General features: G+C 28.8%; 1 protein-coding gene across 11 annotated transcripts in view; it reads right to left on the reverse strand.

The window, feature by feature from the left end:
• The window catches only part of LOC119604435 (Y' element ATP-dependent helicase YJL225C), an 86340-nt gene that overhangs the window by 4402 nt on the left and 62296 nt on the right, over nt 1-19642 (reverse strand). The window contains exon 4 of one of the 11 annotated variants that reach the window (XM_037957030.1): nt 9408-9441. The exons of the other annotated variants lie outside the window; for them this stretch is intronic. The gene's annotated coding sequence lies outside the window, so the exon portion shown is untranslated. The remainder of the gene's footprint in view (nt 1-9407; nt 9442-19642) is intronic. 11 annotated transcript variants of the gene reach the window in all.

A 19642-nucleotide genomic window follows, 5' to 3' on the forward strand; every position in this document is an offset into this window, starting at 1 on the left:
CAATACAGTAGTCGTAGCGGCATTTGCATTTTAGTACAAGTTTACACATTTCATTCATTTAGTTTTTGTTTTTAAGTGTAGGAGACCATGATGCGTATTTTCATTTGGTTTTTAAATTATTTATTTTTATGGTACAGAGATTGTTATGTAAATATTTTATTAGAAACAAAAAATTGTTAATACAAAGTTTACAAATTTTGTGCATAGTGTGTAACGGAGTTTGTTAACAAAAAAAAAAAGCATAGAGGTGTTATTATTAACATTATTATGTAAAGGTCATGTAATAATTAACATTGTTTACATTGGTTTTTGTATACAATTTCCTATGAAAAGAGAATTTTCGAAATTTTAAAAATTTTCTATAAAATAGAGAATTTTTCAAAAACATTAAATAAAAAACAGAATTTTTCGAAAATATTCTATAAAGAAAAGAGAATTTTCTCGAAAATTTTCTATAAAAAAGAGAATTTTCTCGAAAATTTTCTATAAAAAAGAGAATTTTCTCGAAAATTTTCTATAAAAGAGAGGATTTTCTCGAAAAATTTCTATAAAAGAGAGGATTTTCTCGAAAATTTTCTATAAAAAAGAGAATTTTCTCGAAAATTTTTTATAAAAAATTGAATTTTCTCGAAAATTTTCTATAAAAAAGACAATTTTCGGTAAAATTTTCTATAAGAAAGACAATTTTCGGTAAAATTTTCTATAAGAAAGATAATTTTCGGGAAAATTTTCTATAAAAAAGAGAATTTTCTCGAAAATTTTCTATAAAAAATTGAATTTTCTCGAAAATTTTCTATAAAAAAGACAATTTTCGGTAAAATTTTCTATTAGAAAGACAATTTTCGGTAAAATTTTCTATAAGAAAGACAATTTTTTCGTAAAATTTTCTATAAGAAAGATAATTTTCGGGAAAATTTTCTATAAAAAATAGAATTTTCTCGAAAATTTTTTATAAAAAATTGAATTTTCTCGAAAATTTTCTATAAAAAAGACAATTTTCGGTAAAATTTTCTATAAGAAAGACAATTTTCGGTAAAATTTTCTATAAGAAAGATAATTTTCGGGAAAATTTTCTATAAAAAAGAGAATTTTCTCGAAAATTTTTTATAAAAGTGAGAATTTTCAAGAAAATTTTCTATAAAAGAGATAATTTTCAAGAAAATTTTCTATAAAAAAGAGTATTTTCTCAAAATTCTTCTATAAAAAAGAGAATTTTCTATTGAAAAGAATTTTCTCGAAAATTTTCTATTAAAAAGAGAATTTTTTCAAAAATTTTCTATAAAAAAGAGAATTTTCTCTAAAAATTTCTATAAAAAAGACCATTTTTTCGAAAATTTTCTATAAAAAAATAAAATTTTCTATAAAAAAATAATTTTCTCTAAAATTTTTTATTAAAAAGAATTTTCTCGAAAATTTTCTATTAAAAAGAGAATCTTCTCGAAATTTTTCTATAAAAATTTTAATTTTCTCGAAAATTTTCTATAAAAGTGAGAATTTTCTCGAAAATTTTCTATAAAAATTGTCTATAAAAAGAAGAATCTTAACGAAAGTTTTCTCTAAAAATGAAAATTTACTCAGAAATTTTCCATAACAAAGAGAATTTTTTGGAAAATTTTCTATAAAAAATAGAATTTTCTATAAAAAAAAGAGTTTTTTTCTCAGAAATTTTATTTAAAAAAAGAGAATTTTTCCAAAAACTTTCTATAAAAGATAGAACATTTCCAAAAATTTTCTATAAAAAAGAGAATGTTTTCGAAATTTTTTTTATAAAAATGACAATTTTCTCAAACAATTTTTATAAAGAAAGAATTTTTTCGAAACTTTTCTAGAAAAAAGAGACATTTCCCGAAAATTTTCTATTAAAAACGATTTTTTTGAAACTGTTATATAAAAATAAAATTTTTGCGAAGCTTTTCTGTAAAAGGAGAATTTTTCTGAAAATTTTCTATTAAAGGAGATTTTTTTTGAAAGTTTTCTATAAAAAGAAAAATTTTCCGAAATTTTTATAAAGAGAAAAATTTTGATCAATTTCCTCTCTTATTATAATTTAAAAATCTTCAAATACCATTAGGTGCTGAAATACTTTAAGTCATTAAACTTAATTTAAACATAATAGTTGTCAAATATGTATGTTTGTACATATAAAAAATTTGACATGCACATTCTTTTGTTAAACAAATAACCAGCAACAAGTCATTGTTATAAACATACTTCGTCTACAAACTACAATTTATATTCAAATTACATAAATTTGATTATACGGTAAAGTAAACAATAAAATAAAAACAGCTGTTAACAATCAAAAATAAATTTGGCAATATATAAAAAAACAACATACACAAACAAATAAGAAAAAAATATCGTAATAATATAAAAAATATAAAATGACACATTTAGACCAGTTTTGTTTATTTTTGACAGATCTGCCCAAAAAAATTAATAAATTAAAGTTAATTTTAATACAACAACAACATTTAAATAAACAAACTCTATTTCAATTTAAAATGACTTAATCTTAATTGAAATGCAAATTTTAAAACAAATTGTTATATGTACATAATTTAAATAACAAGGTGTAACTGATCGTTTTTATAACGTTTTTACTTAGCCTTGCCAAAAACATCGTTTAAATATTTACATCTGGCAATTAGAATTTATTGTGTTTACGTTTTTGTGTCTTTGCTAAATTCTTTTTCTTTTGTTTTTCATCTGGCAATTCTGTTTAGTTTTCTTACGCGTGTTTATTGTGGCCGGTTGCAAAGTTATTGCTAAATTTTCTTTTATTAATTATTAAAAAATTATGTGTGTTTTTGTTAATATTTTTACATAAATTTGTTTATTAATTGTTATAATTTATGGATTTAATGAAAGTTTGTTGTAATATCAACGTTAAAGTGTTAAAAAATGTGTGTGAATATTTGACAAAATTATGCAAATTAAATGGAGCCCTAGGGCTCCGCTAGTGAGTTGTTTGTTTATTATTGTTGATGTTTTGTTGTTATGATGCAAGAAGAGGAAGAATAAAAAAACGCGAGATAAATGCAAGTGTTTGTTGGTGTTTATGTGTGATTTAATAGAGAGTAAAAATGCCGGTATTGTGTTTATTTATGAAAATTAAGTAAATAAATATGAAAAATTTGAAAAAAGTAATTATATTTAGAAAAATCTATGGCATTTAATTGCAAAAATAAAATATAGTGAAAATATTAAAATTTAATAAAATATAATAATTAAAAAATAAAATTATTATTACTTTAGATTTGTTATTGCTTTTAAATAAAAAGTGTTAAACAAATCAGAGCTTGTTAGATGCTACAATTTAAATACCAAATAAATTATAATAAATTTCCATGAAAATTTGCAGAAAATATCGTCGAAATTTTCAAAGGTAAGTGAAATTATTTTAAAAAATTCTTATTTTATAGAAAATATTTTGTAACATTTAAAAATTATATTTGCTTTCCCTGATTGTCTTTTTTATAGAAAATTTTCGGAAAAATTATCTTTTTTATAGAAAATTTTCGGAAAAATTATCTTTTTTATAGAAAATTTTAGGAAAAATTATCTTTTTTATAGAAAATTTTTGGAAAATTATCTTTCGATAGAAAATTGTTGGAAAATTCTCTTTTCTATAGAAACATTTCGGAAAATTCTCTTAGCTATAGAAAATTTTCGGAAAATTCTCTTTTTTATAGAAACATTTCGGAAAATTCTCTTTGCTATAGAAAACTTTCGGAAAAATCACTTTTTTTATAGAACATTTTCGAAAAATTCTCTTTTTGATAAAAAAAATTTTCACAAAATTCTCTTTGCTATAGAAAATTTTCGGAAAATTCTCTTTTTTATAGAAAATTTTCTAGAAAATTCTTTTTTTATAGAAAAAAATTCTCTTTTTTATAGAAAATTTTCGAGAAAGTTCTATTTTTTATAGAAAAGCTCTCTTTTTATATAGAACATTTTTGGTTATTTCTCTTTTTTATAGAAAATTTTGGAAAATTCCCATTTTTTTATAGAAAATTTTCGAGAAATTTTTTTTTTTTTATAGAACATTTTTGGAAAAGTCTCTTTTTAATAGAACATTTTCGAAAAGTTCTCTTTTTTATAGAAAATTTTAGAGGAAGATCTCTTTTTAATAGAATATTTTCAAGAAAGTTCTCTTTTTTGAAAAATTCTCTTTTTTATAGAAAGTTTAAGGGAAATTCTATTCTTTTATAGAAAATTTTCTTATTTATAAAAAATTTTCATAAATTCGAGAAAATTTTCGAGAAAGTTCTCTTTTATAGAATATTTTCAAGAAAGTTCTCTTTTTTTATAGAAAATTTTTGGGAAATTCTATTTTTTTATAGAAAATTTTTGGAAAATTCTCATTTTTATAGAAAATTTTTCGAAAATTCTCTTTTTTATAGAAAATTTTTCGAAAATTCTCTTTTTTATAGAAATTTTTTCTAAAAACCTCTTTTTTTTATAGAAAATTCTCTGTTTTATAGAAATTTTTGAAAAAATCTCTGTTTTATAGAAAATTTTGAAAAAATTCTCTGTTTTATAGAATATTTTGAAAAAATTATCTGTTTTTTTAGAACATTTTGAAAAAATTTTCAAAAAATTCTCTTTGAAATATTTATCTTGTTATGAAAAATTCAAGTTCTCTTTCAAAACATAAATAGTAATACTCGTATATGAAATTGTGACCTTTAAATACATACATATATCACCTATAGCGCTAATTTAAAAAAACAAACTTGTTTTGATTTTATATTTATCTTCATTTCAACAACTTTTAATTTAATAAAAAAAAAATAACTCTAATTAAAAATTTGTTCTATAAAAGTAGAACGAATTTGCGTGGGAACTAATTTAAATTAAACAAATGCTGTTTAATAAATGCTAAAGAATTCAGTGATAAATTATTAACTCAATAAATATTTAAGTAAAACAAATTAGCATTTCTTTTAAACATTTCTCAAAAAATGTCGTTATATTTTGAAATCACTGCAATTATTGTTAAAACTAAATATATTTCAAATTAATCTTGAAAACTTTCAATTTTAAACACAATTCTGCACAATTAATATTAAATAATTATTAATATCTTCTTGATCTTTTACATGATTTACACATTATATCTAAATATAGTAAAATAATTTCATAAAATAAATATTTCAACATTAATGTGATCTTCTGTTTTTTTTATTAGTTTCAATTGCCTTTAAAAGGTTAGCGCGGCTTTAAATTGCAATTTGTTTTTTTATATTTTTTTTGATAATAAAACCTTTTAAATCTTCATTCCTTTAACAGACACACAGTTGAGCTTTTAAAAAAATTCAGTCTGTCAATTTAATGATGATGACGTGACACCCACACTTTTTTTATTTTTAAACAGCAAACTTTTTTCTTTATTGTTTAACGAAAAAAGTTCTCATTATACAATTTCAAGTCTATTGTTTCATTCTATTGGATATGTATGACAAACAGAAAACAATATTCTGACCAAATATTTGTTTTTTATTGCAGTCACAAACCTCTGAGCGCTACAGTAAGTCGAACGGTACTATATGACAAGATGTTTAAAATTTAATGATCGATTACAATATAAGATAATATTATATCAAAATTCAGAAAGCTCTTTCAAAACATATAGGACTTCTTCATTCCAGTTGCTTCGAAAGTTTGTTTTCACTTTAAATTACACTTAAGGATCATAAATCTGAACTATAACCTATATAAAAAAATATAAATCTTATATCTTGTCAAATAAATTCCCACGCCATTTCCCAAAATCTTATTTGTCATACACAAGTAATCTTATGATTGGACATTTCTAAATAATTTCTTACTTCCATATTTTTTGTTGGTAAATGATCATCACAAAACCTAATAATCTTCATACAATACACTATCAGTTTCATGTAACTTAAAAATAATTATTTTTTAATGTTTATTATCTACAAATTGATGTCCTTATTATTTTTATACATTATTTTACAAACATACATACATTGCGGCTTTATTTTCTATTTTTGGGTTAATTGTTTGCTCACACAGTATAGACCCGAGATATTTGTTTATGTTATATAGTTATTAAGTTGATAATATCTTATTACTTTATTATTTTATAAAATGTAAGTGAATTTACATGTTGAAATGTGCATAACGTTTCTCTAATTAATGTCTACTTTTTTGTAGCAATAACTAGGATAATGAGGAAAGAGGAAATTGTGTTTAACCCATATCAAATTGAATTTATTATTAATTGAGGTTAATTTGAAATGAAATAAATCTAGAGCGCAAATACGTAGTAAATTTAAAATCACTACATAGACTATAGTTCATACTATAGACAAGACTTTAGTCTAGTCTATAGACTAGACTATAGTCCAGACTATAGACTAGACTATATTCCAGACTATATACTAGACTATAGTCCAGACTATAGACTAGACTATAGTCCAGACTATAGACTAGACTATAGTCCAGACTATAGACTAGACTATAGTCCAGACTATAGACTAGACTATAGTCCAGACTATAGACTAGACTATAGTCCGACTATAGACTAGACTATAGTCCAGACTATAGACTAGACTCTAGTCCAGACTATAGACTAGACTATAGTCCAGACTATAGACTAGACTATAGTCCAGACTATAGACTAGACTATAGTCCTTTACTATAGACTAGACTATAGTCCAGACTATAGACTAGACTATAGTCCTTACTATAGACTAGACTATAGTCCAGACTATAGACTAGACTATAGTCCAGACTATAGGACTAGACTATAGTCCAGACTATAGACTAGACTATAGTCCAGACTATAGACTAGACTATAGTCCCAGACTATAGACTAGACTATAGTCCAGACTATAGAATAGACTAGGACTATAGACTAGACTATAGTCCAGACTATAGACTAGACTATAGTCCAGACTATAGACTAGACTATAGTCCAGACTATAGACTAGACTATAGTCCAGGACTATAGACTAGACTATAGTCCAGACTATAGACTAGACTATAGTCCAGACTATAGACTAGACTATAGTCCAGACTATAGACTAGACTATAGTTCAGGACTATAGACTAGACTATAGTCCAGACCTATAGACTAGACTATCGTCCAGACTATAGACTAGACTATAGTCCAGACTATAGACTAGACTATAGTCCAGACTATAGACTAGACTATAGTCCAGACTATAGACTAGACTATAGTCCAGACTATAGACTAGACTATAGTCCAGACTATAGACTAGACTATAGTCCAGACTATAGACTAGACTATAGTCCAGACTATAGACTAGACTATAGTCCAGACTATAGACTAGACTATAGTCCAGACTATAGACTAGACTATAGTCCAGACTATAGACTAGACTATAGTCCAGACTATAGACTAGACTATAGTCCAGACTATAGACTAGACTATAGTCCAGACTATAGACTAGACTATAGTCCAGACTATAGACTAGACTATAGTCCAGACTATAGACTAGACTATAGTCCAGACTATAGACTAGACTATAGTTCAGACTATAGACTAGACTATAGTCCAGACTATAGACTAGACTATTGGCCAGACCATAGACAAGACTATAGTTCCAGACTATAGACTAGACTATAGTCCAGACTATAGACTAGACTATAGTCCAGACTATAGATTAGACTATAGTCCAGACTATAGACTAGACTATAGTCCAGACTATAGACTAGACTATAGTCCAGACTATAGACTAGACTATAGTCCAGACTATAGACTAGACTATAGTCCAGACTATAGACTAGACTATAGTCCAGACTATAGACTAGACTATAGTCCAGACTATAGACTAGACTATAGTCCAGACTATAGACTAGACTAGTCCAGACTAAGACTATAGTCCAGACTATAGACTAGACTATAGTCCAGACTATAGACTAGACTATAGTCCAGACTATAGACTAGACTATAGTCCAGACTATAGACTAGACTATAGTCTAGACTATAGACTAGACTATAGTCCAGACTATAGACTAGACTATTGGCCTGACCATAGACAAGACTATAGTTTAGACTATAGACTAGACTATAGTCCAGACTATAGACTAGACTATAGTCTGAACTATAGTCTAGTCAATACTCTGGACTATAATCTGGACTATAGTCTAGTCTATAGTCTGGACTATAGTCTAGTCTATAGTCTGGACTATAGTCTAGTCTATAGTCTGGACTATAGTCTAGTCTATAGTCTGGACTATAGTCTAGTCTATTGTCTGGACTATATGTAGTCTAGTCTATAGTCTGAACTATAGTCTTGTCTATAGTCTGGCCAATAGTCTGGTCTATAGTCTGGACTATAGTCTAGTCTATAGTCTGGACTATAGTCTAGTCTATAGTCTGGACTATAGTCTAGTCTATAGTCTGGACTATAGTCTAGTCTATAGTCTGGACTATAGTCTAGTCTATAGTCTGGACTATAGCCTAATCTATAGTCTGAACTATAGTCTTGTCTATAGTCTGAACTATAGTCTTGTCTATAGTCTGAACTATAGTCTTGTCTATAGTCTGGACTATAGTCTAGTCTATAGTCTGGACTATAGTCTAGTCTATAGTCTGGACTATAGTCTAGTCTATAGTCTGGACTATAGTCTAGTCTATAATCTGGACTATAGTCTAGTCTATAGTCTGAACTATAGTCTTGTCTATAGTCTGGCCAATAGTCTAGTCTATAGTCTGGACTATAGTCTAGTCTATAGTCTGGACTATAGTCTAGTCTATAGTCTGGACTATAGTCTAGTCTATAGTCTGGACTATAGTCTAGTCTATAGTCTGGACTATAGTCTAGTCTATAGTCTGGACTATAGTCTAGTCTATAGTCTGGACTATAGTCTAGTCTATAGTAAGGACTATAGTCTAGTCGATACTCTGGACTTTAGTTTAGTCTATAGTCTGGACTATAGTCTAGTCGATACTCTGGACTTTAGACTAGTTTATAGTTTAGACCACATTCAAATCTATATCTGGACTACATTCTAGTCTATAGTCTAGTCTATAGTATAAACTATATATAATCCAGTCTATAGTATGAACTATATTCTAATCTATAGTCTGAACTATAACCTGGACCATATTTTATTATATTCTCTACTCTATAGTCTACAGTATAATCCTGTCTATAGTCTGGTCTATAACGAGGTCTATAGTATGATTTATGGTGTGATTCAAAGTCTGAACTATAGCAGTTTAATTGTTCATTAGTCTTTTGTAAGCGGAAAAGCAATTAAAATATCACACAGTTATGATTTTCAATCGTTATGAGTTTTTTTGCTGTAATTTGTATATTTTCATATTGATTGAATAACACTTGTTTAATACAAATTTCACTTTCTACATTAATAAACTGTAACCGATTCCAATAAATCTTACATACACTGTAATTGTAACAAAGGGGTATTAGTTGAAATCTGTTAAAAAAGAGAAGAAAAAGAAAGTAAAAACATGTCAAATTAAATTGGTAAGAAAAAAATTCAAACAAACAATAAAATATAATAAAAAATTGTCAACAATTTTCAACAACAATTGTGTATAAAAATCGCATGTTGCAAACAAAAGATTTTCATTTTCTTTCTTATTTTGTGGAGTACAAACAAAATCAAATCAATTACAAAATCATCAAACGACATCTTTTAAAGTTATAGAAAGGGAAAATGTAAATAAAACAATTGATAGACAAAAGGGTTTTATATTTATAAACATTAAGTAACTTTTCGGCAATAGTACTTACACTACAATGTAGACGAGTTCGATGAAATAAGAAAAGAAAAATTGTTTGCCAAAAACAATTTCTATTACGGGTACATATTTGTTTTGTTGGATTCGACTAACAAATAATAATCACCATGATTATTGTTAACATAAGTTCAATTGAAATTATGGGAATTTCATTTTATAGGTAATACACGTACAAGTCTTATACATAGTTGTTTAAATTTGGCAGAAATAACTATTTTTCATTGGTCTATGTTTATTCACATTGTTCAAATAATTGCTGAAATAAATGTGAATAGAAAGAAATCGATATTTACATTTACAAAATATTACAAAATATTTAGTTGATCTAACAAATTTTCTTTAGAAACTTTAGTTAGATCAACCAAATATTTCTTACTTTATTGAAATACATATTATGTGAACGCAAAAAGAAAAAATCTGGTTAATATAAGCCATTATTTGATAGAATATAATTAATACTTAAAATTTAAATAGATTCCTTAATTTCTATTGTTTTTAACACTAAAACTTGCACATAATTCGAGTCATAATTTAATTCTCATTATCTTAATATTAAACTATTAGATAACACGCTTTTTAACACATTTCAATATACGAACGTTTATAGTTATTCTTTTAATTTTCCCTTTGTTTTTGCATATAAAGAATCTCATTAAAAGTTTAAAATTTGTTTACAAAGTGTTGTAGTATAATTTTTTTCTTTAGACTTTAAGAGTAACAATGCTAAGAAAGGAAAATTAGATTTTCTTTTTATTTCTCTTCTATTCATACAAATAGATACGTATGAGTATCTATGAATATGATAATATTTAATTTGTAGAGGTGGTATTTCAAGTTGTTCGCGTGCCTTTTACCATAAAAAGCAAAAAAAAAAAACTACATAGAAAATATAACAACGAGACCCTTCATTTAGTAGAAAGTGACATTGGGTGGGAATTTCTTTGTTGTTAGCTTTTGATGAAAATTAAAAAAAAAACAAAAAAAAAAAAACTTATTCTATAATTACCATACATACGTCGCAAGTTTGCATGTGTACTTGAATAGAGAGGACCATTCTAAGGCCCCTTAAGAGAGGAAATTATAGATTAAAGCGTAAGGTCTTTAGTCTATAGTTTAGCCTATATTCTAGTCCATAGTCTAAACCAACGGTTCCCAAAAGGGGGTCCGCGGACCCCTAGTGGTCCGTAGCAAAATCCTAGGGGGTCCGCGAAGACGAACGAAAATGAATAAAAAATATTCTCTATATGTTACAAAATATTAAAAATATCTCCAAATTTTTCATAAATACTAAAATACACAATTTTTATTCAATAATCCCAGATTTGTTGGTGACTCTTTGAATTTTATTGTTTCGGTCGTTTATCAGGATGAAGCTAGGCGCTACAAATTTATTGTTTCACTTTTATAAAGTAAAGTATTACGTGATTTGTAATTTTTATAAATATATATGTATCGAAATAAATGTTTTTATAGCAGACAGATAATGATTTGCCTTAGAATTAAATACTGATACTGGTATCCCGGAATATGAAGTTAGGTCACATTTCATAATATTTTTTTAAATTGTAAGCAAAAGTGTTAATCTAGTTAATTTTAAATATAAATATTCCATTCCAACGTGATACACAGATTTTAACTTCATTTTGTTGTCCAATATTATTAAATCATCATCAGAAAATTCATAGCGTTTTGCGTAAATAATCAAAACCACGCAGTAAAATAATTCGTAGGTATTTTAAAATTCAAATTTAAGATCCAAATTCACAGTACATTCGCAAAGAGTTCAGGTCGTATTTTATGTGGGTAACGCATTCCGCAACAACATCGAAGAAGTCTAACTTTCACATATTTTCCCGAAAACTTAGCTTACATACTCAGCTCACTCCTATGCAATCGCAAAAAAATTTAGAAACATGACTCTTTAAGCACATGTCGACAATACTTGTTAAAGAAACCTTTTCTCTACCTTGACGAGAAATGAACATGAAAGCTCTCACGATCATAAAATTAAACATCATGGTAGAAGTCATTCTATATTTAAAACCATGAAATTGAAAACATCTCCGAAATACTAAATGTTCTCAATGTACGGGAATATTTTATAGGGTTTATGGACCAGGACTAAGACAATTTTCGGACGAACAATTACACAGTGATACAGCAAAAAAATGCAGGGGTTCTCATATACCAATTCCATTTCGTTATAGTCCATAGAGTAGGAATTTATTTTTAATTTTTCCCGATCACTTCGTTTAGTTCCTTTTTAAGAGCAAAAGTTGTGAAAAAGAGCTATTTTTGAAGTTTTAACTTTAAAAAAATATATGTTTGGTAGTTTGCAACCGATTTTCAAACTGGATATTTTGTTTTAAAGATACAAGTGTTGTCTTTCAACTCAAAAAAATAAATCCAAAATTTATGATTAATGTCTTGGTTACGGCCTTTTAAGTAAAAAAACTCACACTTTTTTCACAATTTTTATACCCACCATCAAAAAAGATGGGGGGTATATTGATTTTGTCATTCCGTTTGTAACACATCGAAATATTGGCCATAGACCCATAAAAGTATATATATTCCGGGTCCTTATTAAATTCTAAGACGATCTAGCCATGTCCGTCTGTCTGTTGAAATCACGATAGGGACCACACGAGAGGAGCTAGACAGTTGAAATTTTGCATAAATATTCTCTATTGCTAAGGTTTGTTTGGTATTGAAAATAGGCAATATCGGTCCAATTTTTCGGATAGCCCCCATACAAGTGGACTTCCAAGAAACAGCTTTAACGGACATAACTGCTTCAGAAGTACGAGTATGAAATTCGACATAAATAAGTTTCATATGAGCCAAAACCTTTTAACCAATTTTTTTTTGGATCGGCCCATAAACGACCCTACCCCCCATATAAGGTCCCCTTCAGAAAATGACGTTAACACTCATTACTGGCCCAAAAATGCGAGTATAGTGTTGAAATTCGGTATAAATAAGTTTTTAACGAACTAAAACCTCTCTACATTTCTATTTTAGGATCGGCCCATAAATGACCCTACCCCCATATACGGTCCCCTTCTGAAAATGACTCTAACACTCATTACTGGTCCCAAAATGCAAGTATAGCAATGAAATTCTACATAAATAATTTTCATGTGAGCCAAAATCTTTCTACCAAATTTTTTGAGGATCGGTCCATAATTGACCCTACCCCCATATAAGGTCCCCTTCAGAAAATGACTTTAACACTCATTACTGGTCCAAAAATGCGAGTATAGCGATGAAATTCGGTATAAGTAAGTTTCTTACGAACCAAAATCGCTCTACGATTTTTTTTAAGATCGTCCCATAAATGACCCTATCCTCCATCTGAAAATGACTTTAACGCTCATTACTGGCTAAAAATTACGAATATAGCAATAACATTTTACACAATTAAGTTCCTCGCGAGCCAAAATCTTTTTAATAACTTTTATGTGGATAGGTCCATAATTGGCCCTACTCCCCCTATTGGGTCCACTTCAGGAAATAGCTTCAACGCTCATTACTGTCTTAAAAATATGAGTGAAGCGATGAAGTGCTACACACTTAAGTTTCTTACGAGCCAAAACCTCTGTACCAATTTTTTTTTTTTTTTGGATCGGCCAATAAATGACCCTTCCCGCATATAAGGACCCCCTCTGCAAATAACTATAATGCTCATTACTGGCTTAAAAATATGACTGTAGTGACGAAAATTGATGCACATAAGTTTAATGCGCAAGTCCACCAAATTTAGGGAGGATCGGTCCATAATTTACCCTACCGCCCTTCAGAAAACACTTAAACGATCATTACTGGCTTAAAAATATGAGTTATGAAATACGGTTATGAAATTCGCTCCGAATTTCATGTGGAATGTGTCGGTAATTCACTCTACCCCCCATACAAGCCCCCTTTATAAAATTACATTAACGTTAATTACTGGCATAAAAATTCGAGTAGGGCGATGATATTTAATGTAAACAAGTTTTATATGAATCAAAATCGGTCTACAAAAAAAGTTATGAGGATAGGTCAACAATTGACCATACCCCATATGAGTTCCTCTTTAGAAAATTTTATGAAGAAAATTCAGATAATTGGAAGTACAGCGATTAAAATCGACATAAAAAAAGTTTATACTTAGGAACATAATTCTTCATTCCGAATTTAATGAGGACTCATTTAAAACTGACCCTAGCCCCTATAAAAGGTTCCCTTCAGGAAAGAGTTTTGGTTATTGAAATACGAGTTTTCCTTATTTAAAATAAGAGTATAGCGCTGAAATTTTGCATAAACAAGTTCTATACAAACGAAATCTATGAACAAAATTTTATGAGTATCGGTTCATAATTAACGCATATAAAGGTCCTCTTCAGAAAATTACTCATACGTGAGCGTAAAAATTTAAATAAAATATTTGGTTTTTAAAAATTAATATTTTGTTAGTTCAAAAGAGCTCGGTCCATAATTGACTTAAGCCATATTCCAAATATCACCCTGATGTTTATAGGGGAGCATTCCTTTTATGGCATACAGTTTGATGGTGGGTATATGAGATTCGGCACAGCCGAATATAACACTCTTACTTGTTAATTTTCATACTGCTCTACGTTGGCCATGAAGCAGTAACTTTAGCTTTTATTACATTTGAAAAAAGGCACATTAAGTTGGGTTTCCAATGATGGTCAATTTATGATAATCGATGAAAAAGGTTATGAGTTGTGCTAAGTTTTATAAAAATATAGCATATTTCTTCCATACAAAAACGTTCATGTTTCTGGTTTTCTTTGTAACAAGTTTAAAAAATGTTTATAAACATTTTTATACAAAAATTAATTTGTATGGAAAAACCCAAAAATTCGAGAAACATGCTATTAGAAAAATTGGCATAAATCATCCAGTTTTTCGTAGATTTTTATGAAATAACAAGTTTTAGAAACCTTCCTTTATGTGATTCTTCAGGAAAGTAATAAAAGATGAACTCACTGCCTCATGGTCAAAGTAGAGCATGATGAAAATGAAATTTTTTTTAAAAAAGTGTGAGTTTTTTTACTTAAACGACCGTAACTCAGACATTTGACCATAAATTTTGGATTTCTTTTTTTGGATTAAAAGACACTTGTATCATTAAAAAAAATATCGGATTTGAAAATCGGGTGAAAACTACTAAACTTATGATTTTTCAAATTTAAAACTTCAAAAATGGCTCTTTTTCGCATCTTTTGCTCTTAAAAAGTAAGTTAACGAAGTGATAGAGGAAAACTAAAAATATATTCGTACTCTATGGACTATAACGAAATAGAATTGGTATATGAGAACGCCTGCATTTTATTTTTCTTCACTTTTGTATCACAGTGTTATTTATAACAATAAGATATCAAAATATGTATGGGGGTCCGTGAAATTAAATAAATTCCTCAAGGGGTCCGCGAAGTAAAAAACGGTGGGAACCGCTGGTCTAGTCTATAGTCTAGTCTATAGTCTAGTCTATAGTCTAGTCTAAAGTCTAGTCTAAAGTCTAGTCTATAGACGCCGCAAGTTTGCATGTGTACTTGAAGAGAGTAGACCATTCTGAGGCCCCTTAAGGGAGGAAAATTATATATTAAAGTGTAAAGTCTTTAGTCTATAGTTTAGCCTATATTCTAGTCCATAGTTTAAACTATAAACAAGTCTATAGTCAAGTCTATAGTCTAGTCTATAGTCTAGTCTATAGTCAAGTCTATAGTCTAGTCTATAGTCAAGTCTATAGTCTAGTCTATAGTCTAGTCTATAGTCTAGTCTATAGTCTAGTCCAGCGGTTCCCACCGTTTTTTACTTCGCGGACCCCTTGAGGAATTTATTTAATTTCACGGACCCCCATACATATTTTGATATCTTATTGTTATAAATAACACTGTGATACAAAAGTGAAGAAAAATAAAATGCAGGCGTTCTCATATACCAATTCTATTTCGTTATAGTCCATAGAGTACGAATATATTTTTAGTTTTCCCCTATCACTTCGTTAACTTACTTTTTAAGAGCAAAAGATGCGAAAAAGAGCCATTTTTGAAGTTTTAAATTTGAAAAATCATAAGTTTAGTAGTTTTCACCCGATTTTCAAATCCGATATTTTTTTTAATGATACAAGTGTCTTTTAATCCAAAAAAAGAAATCCAAAATTTATGGTCAAATGTCTGAGTTACGGTCGTTTAAGTAAAAAAACTCACACTTTTTTAAAAAAAAATTCATTTTCATCATGCTCTACTTTGACCATGAGGCAGTGAGTTCATCTTTTATTACTTTCCTGAAGAATCACATAAAGGAAGGTTTCTAAAACTTGTTATTTCATAAAAATCTACGAAAAACTGGATGATTTATGCCAATTTTTCTAATAGCATGTTTCTCGAATTTTTGGGTTTTTCCATACAAATTAATTTTTGTATAAAAATGTTTATAAACATTTTTTAAACTTGTTACAAAGAAAACCAGAAACATGAACGTTTTTGTATGGAAGAAATATGCTATATTTTTATAAAACTTAGCACAACTCATAACCTTTTTCATCGATTATCATAAATTGACCATCATTGGAAACCCAACTTAATGTGCCTTTTTTCAAATGTAATAAAAGCTAAAGTTACTGCTTCATGGCCAACGTAGAGCAGTATGAAAATTAACAAGTAAGAGTGTTATATTCGGCTGTGCCGAATCTCATATACCCACCATCAAACTGTATGCCATAAAAGGAATGCTCCCCTATAAACATCAGGGTGATATTTGGAATATGGCTTAAGTCAATTATGGACCGAGCTCTTTTGAACTAACAAAATATTAATTTTTAAAAACCAAATATTTTATTTAAATTTTTACGCTCACGTATGAGTAATTTTCTGAAGAGGACCTTTATATGCGTTAATTATGAACCGATACTCATAAAATTTTGTTCATAGATTTCGTTTGTATAGAACTTGTTTATGCAAAATTTCAGCGCTATACTCTTATTTTAAATAAGGAAAACTCGTATTTCAATAACCAAAACTCTTTCCTGAAGGGAACCTTTTATAGGGGCTAGGGTCAGTTTTAAATGAGTCCTCATTAAATTCGGAATGAAGAATTATGTTCCTAAGTATAAACTTTTTTTATGTCGATTTTAATCGCTGTACTTCCAATTATCTGAATTTTCTTCATAAAATTTTCTAAAGAGGAACTCATATGGGGTATGGTCAATTGTTGACCTATCCTCATAACTTTTTTTGTAGACCGATTTTGATTCATATAAAACTTGTTTACATTAAATATCATCGCCCTACTCGAATTTTTATGCCAGTAATTAACGTTAATGTAATTTTATAAAGGGGGCTTGTATGGGGGGTAGAGTGAATTACCGACACATTCCACATGAAATTCGGAGCGAATTTCATAACCGTATTTCATAACTCATATTTTTAAGCCAGTAATGATCGTTTAAGTGTTTTCTGAAGGGCGGTAGGGTAAATTATGGACCGATCCTCCCTAAATTTGGTGGACTTGCGCATTAAACTTATGTGCATCAATTTTCGTCACTACAGTCATATTTTTAAGCCAGTAATGAGCATTATAGTTATTTGCAGAGGGGGTCCTTATATGCGGGAAGGGTCATTTATTGGCCGATCCAAAAAAAAAAAAAAATTGGTACAGAGGTTTTGGCTCGTAAGAAACTTAAGTGTGTAGCACTTCATCGCTTCACTCATATTTTTAAGACAGTAATGAGCGTTGAAGCTATTTCCTGAAGTGGACCCAATAGGGGGAGTAGGGCCAATTATGGACCTATCCACATAAAAGTTATTAAAAAGATTTTGGCTCGCGAGGAACTTAATTGTGTAAAATGTTATTGCTATATTCGTAATTTTTAGCCAGTAATGAGCGTTAAAGTCATTTTCAGATGGAGGATAGGGTCATTTATGGGACGATCTTAAAAAAAATCGTAGAGCGATTTTGGTTCGTAAGAAACTTACTTATACCGAATTTCATCGCTATACTCGCATTTTTGGACCAGTAATGAGTGTTAAAGTCATTTTCTGAAGGGGACCTTATATGGGGGTAGGGTCAATTATGGACCGATCCTCAAAAAATTTGGTAGAAAGATTTTGGCTCACATGAAAATTATTTATGTAGAATTTCATTGCTATACTTGCATTTTGGGACCAGTAATGAGTGTTAGAGTCATTTTCAGAAGGGGACCGTATATGGGGGTAGGGTCATTTATGGGCCGATCCTAAAATAGAAATGTAGAGAGGTTTTAGTTCGTTAAAAACTTATTTATACCGAATTTCAACACTATACTCGCATTTTTGGGCCAGTAATGAGTGTTAACGTCATTTTCTGAAGGGGACCTTATATGGGGGGTAGGGTCGTTTATGGGCCGATCCAAAAAAAAATTGGTTAAAAGGTTTTGGCTCATATGAAACTTATTTATGTCGAATTTCATACTCGTACTTCTGAAGCAGTTATGTCCGTTAAAGCTGTTTCTTGGAAGTCCACTTGTATGGGGGCTATCCGAAAAATTGGACCGATATTGCCTATTTTCAATACCAAACAAACCTTAGCAATAGAGAATATTTATGCAAAATTTCAACTGTCTAGCTCCTCTCGTGTGGTCCCTATCGTGATTTCAACAGACAGACGGACATGGCTAGATCGTCTTAGAATTTAATAAGGACCCGGAATATATATACTTTTATGGGTCTATGGCCAATATTTCGATGTGTTACAAACGGAATGACAAAATCAATATACCCCCCATCTTTTTTGATGGTGGGTATAAAAATTGTGAAAAAAGTGTGAGTTTTTTTACTTAAATGGCCGTAACCAAGACATTAATCATAAATTTTGGATTTATTTTTTTGAGTTGAAAGACAACACTTGTATCTTTAAAACAAAATATCCAGTTTGAAAATCGGTTGCAAACTACCAAACATATATTTTTTTAAAGTTAAAACTTCAAAAATAGCTCTTTTTCACAACTTTTGCTCTTAAAAAGGAACTAAACGAAGTGATCGGGAAAAATTAAAAATAAATTCCTACTCTATGGACTATAACGAAATGGAATTGGTATATGAGAACCCCTGCATTTTTTTGCTGTATCACTGTGTAATTGTTCGTCCGAAAATTGTCTTAGTCCTGGTCCATAAACCCTATAAAATATTCCCGTACATTGAGAACATTTAGTATTTCGGAGATGTTTTCAATTTCATGGTTTTAAATATAGAATGACTTCTACCATGATGTTTAATTTTATGATCGTGAGAGCTTTCATGTTCATTTCTCGTCAAGGTAGAGAAAAGGTTTCTTTAACAAGTATTGTCGACATGTGCTTAAAGAGTCATGTTTCTAAATTTTTTTGCGATTGCATAGGAGTGAGCTGAGTATGTAAGCTAAGTTTTCGGGAAAATATGTGAAAGTTAGACTTCTTCGATGTTGTTGCGGAATGCGTTACCCACATAAAATACGACCTGAACTCTTTGCGAATGTACTGTGAATTTGGATCTTAAATTTGAATTTTAAAATACCTACGAATTATTTTACTGCGTGGTTTTGATTATTTACGCAAAACGCTATGAATTTTCTGATGATGATTTAATAATATTGGACAACAAAATGAAGTTAAAATCTGTGTATCACGTTGGAATGGAATATTTATATTTAAAATTAACTAGATTAACACTTTTGCTTACAATTTAAAAAAATATTATGAAATGTGACCTAACTTCATATTCCGGGATACCAGTATCAGTATTTAATTCTAAGGCAAATCATTATCTGTCTGCTATAAAAACATTTATTTCGATACATATATATTTATAAAAATTACAAATCACGTAATACTTTACTTTATAAAAG

This window comes from Lucilia sericata, unplaced genomic scaffold (genome assembly GCF_015586225.1).
Source record: "Lucilia sericata isolate MDLA Ls3-8-SP2 unplaced genomic scaffold, ASM1558622v1 Contig000391F_arrow, whole genome shotgun sequence".
NCBI lineage: Eukaryota > Metazoa > Arthropoda > Insecta > Diptera > Calliphoridae > Lucilia > Lucilia sericata.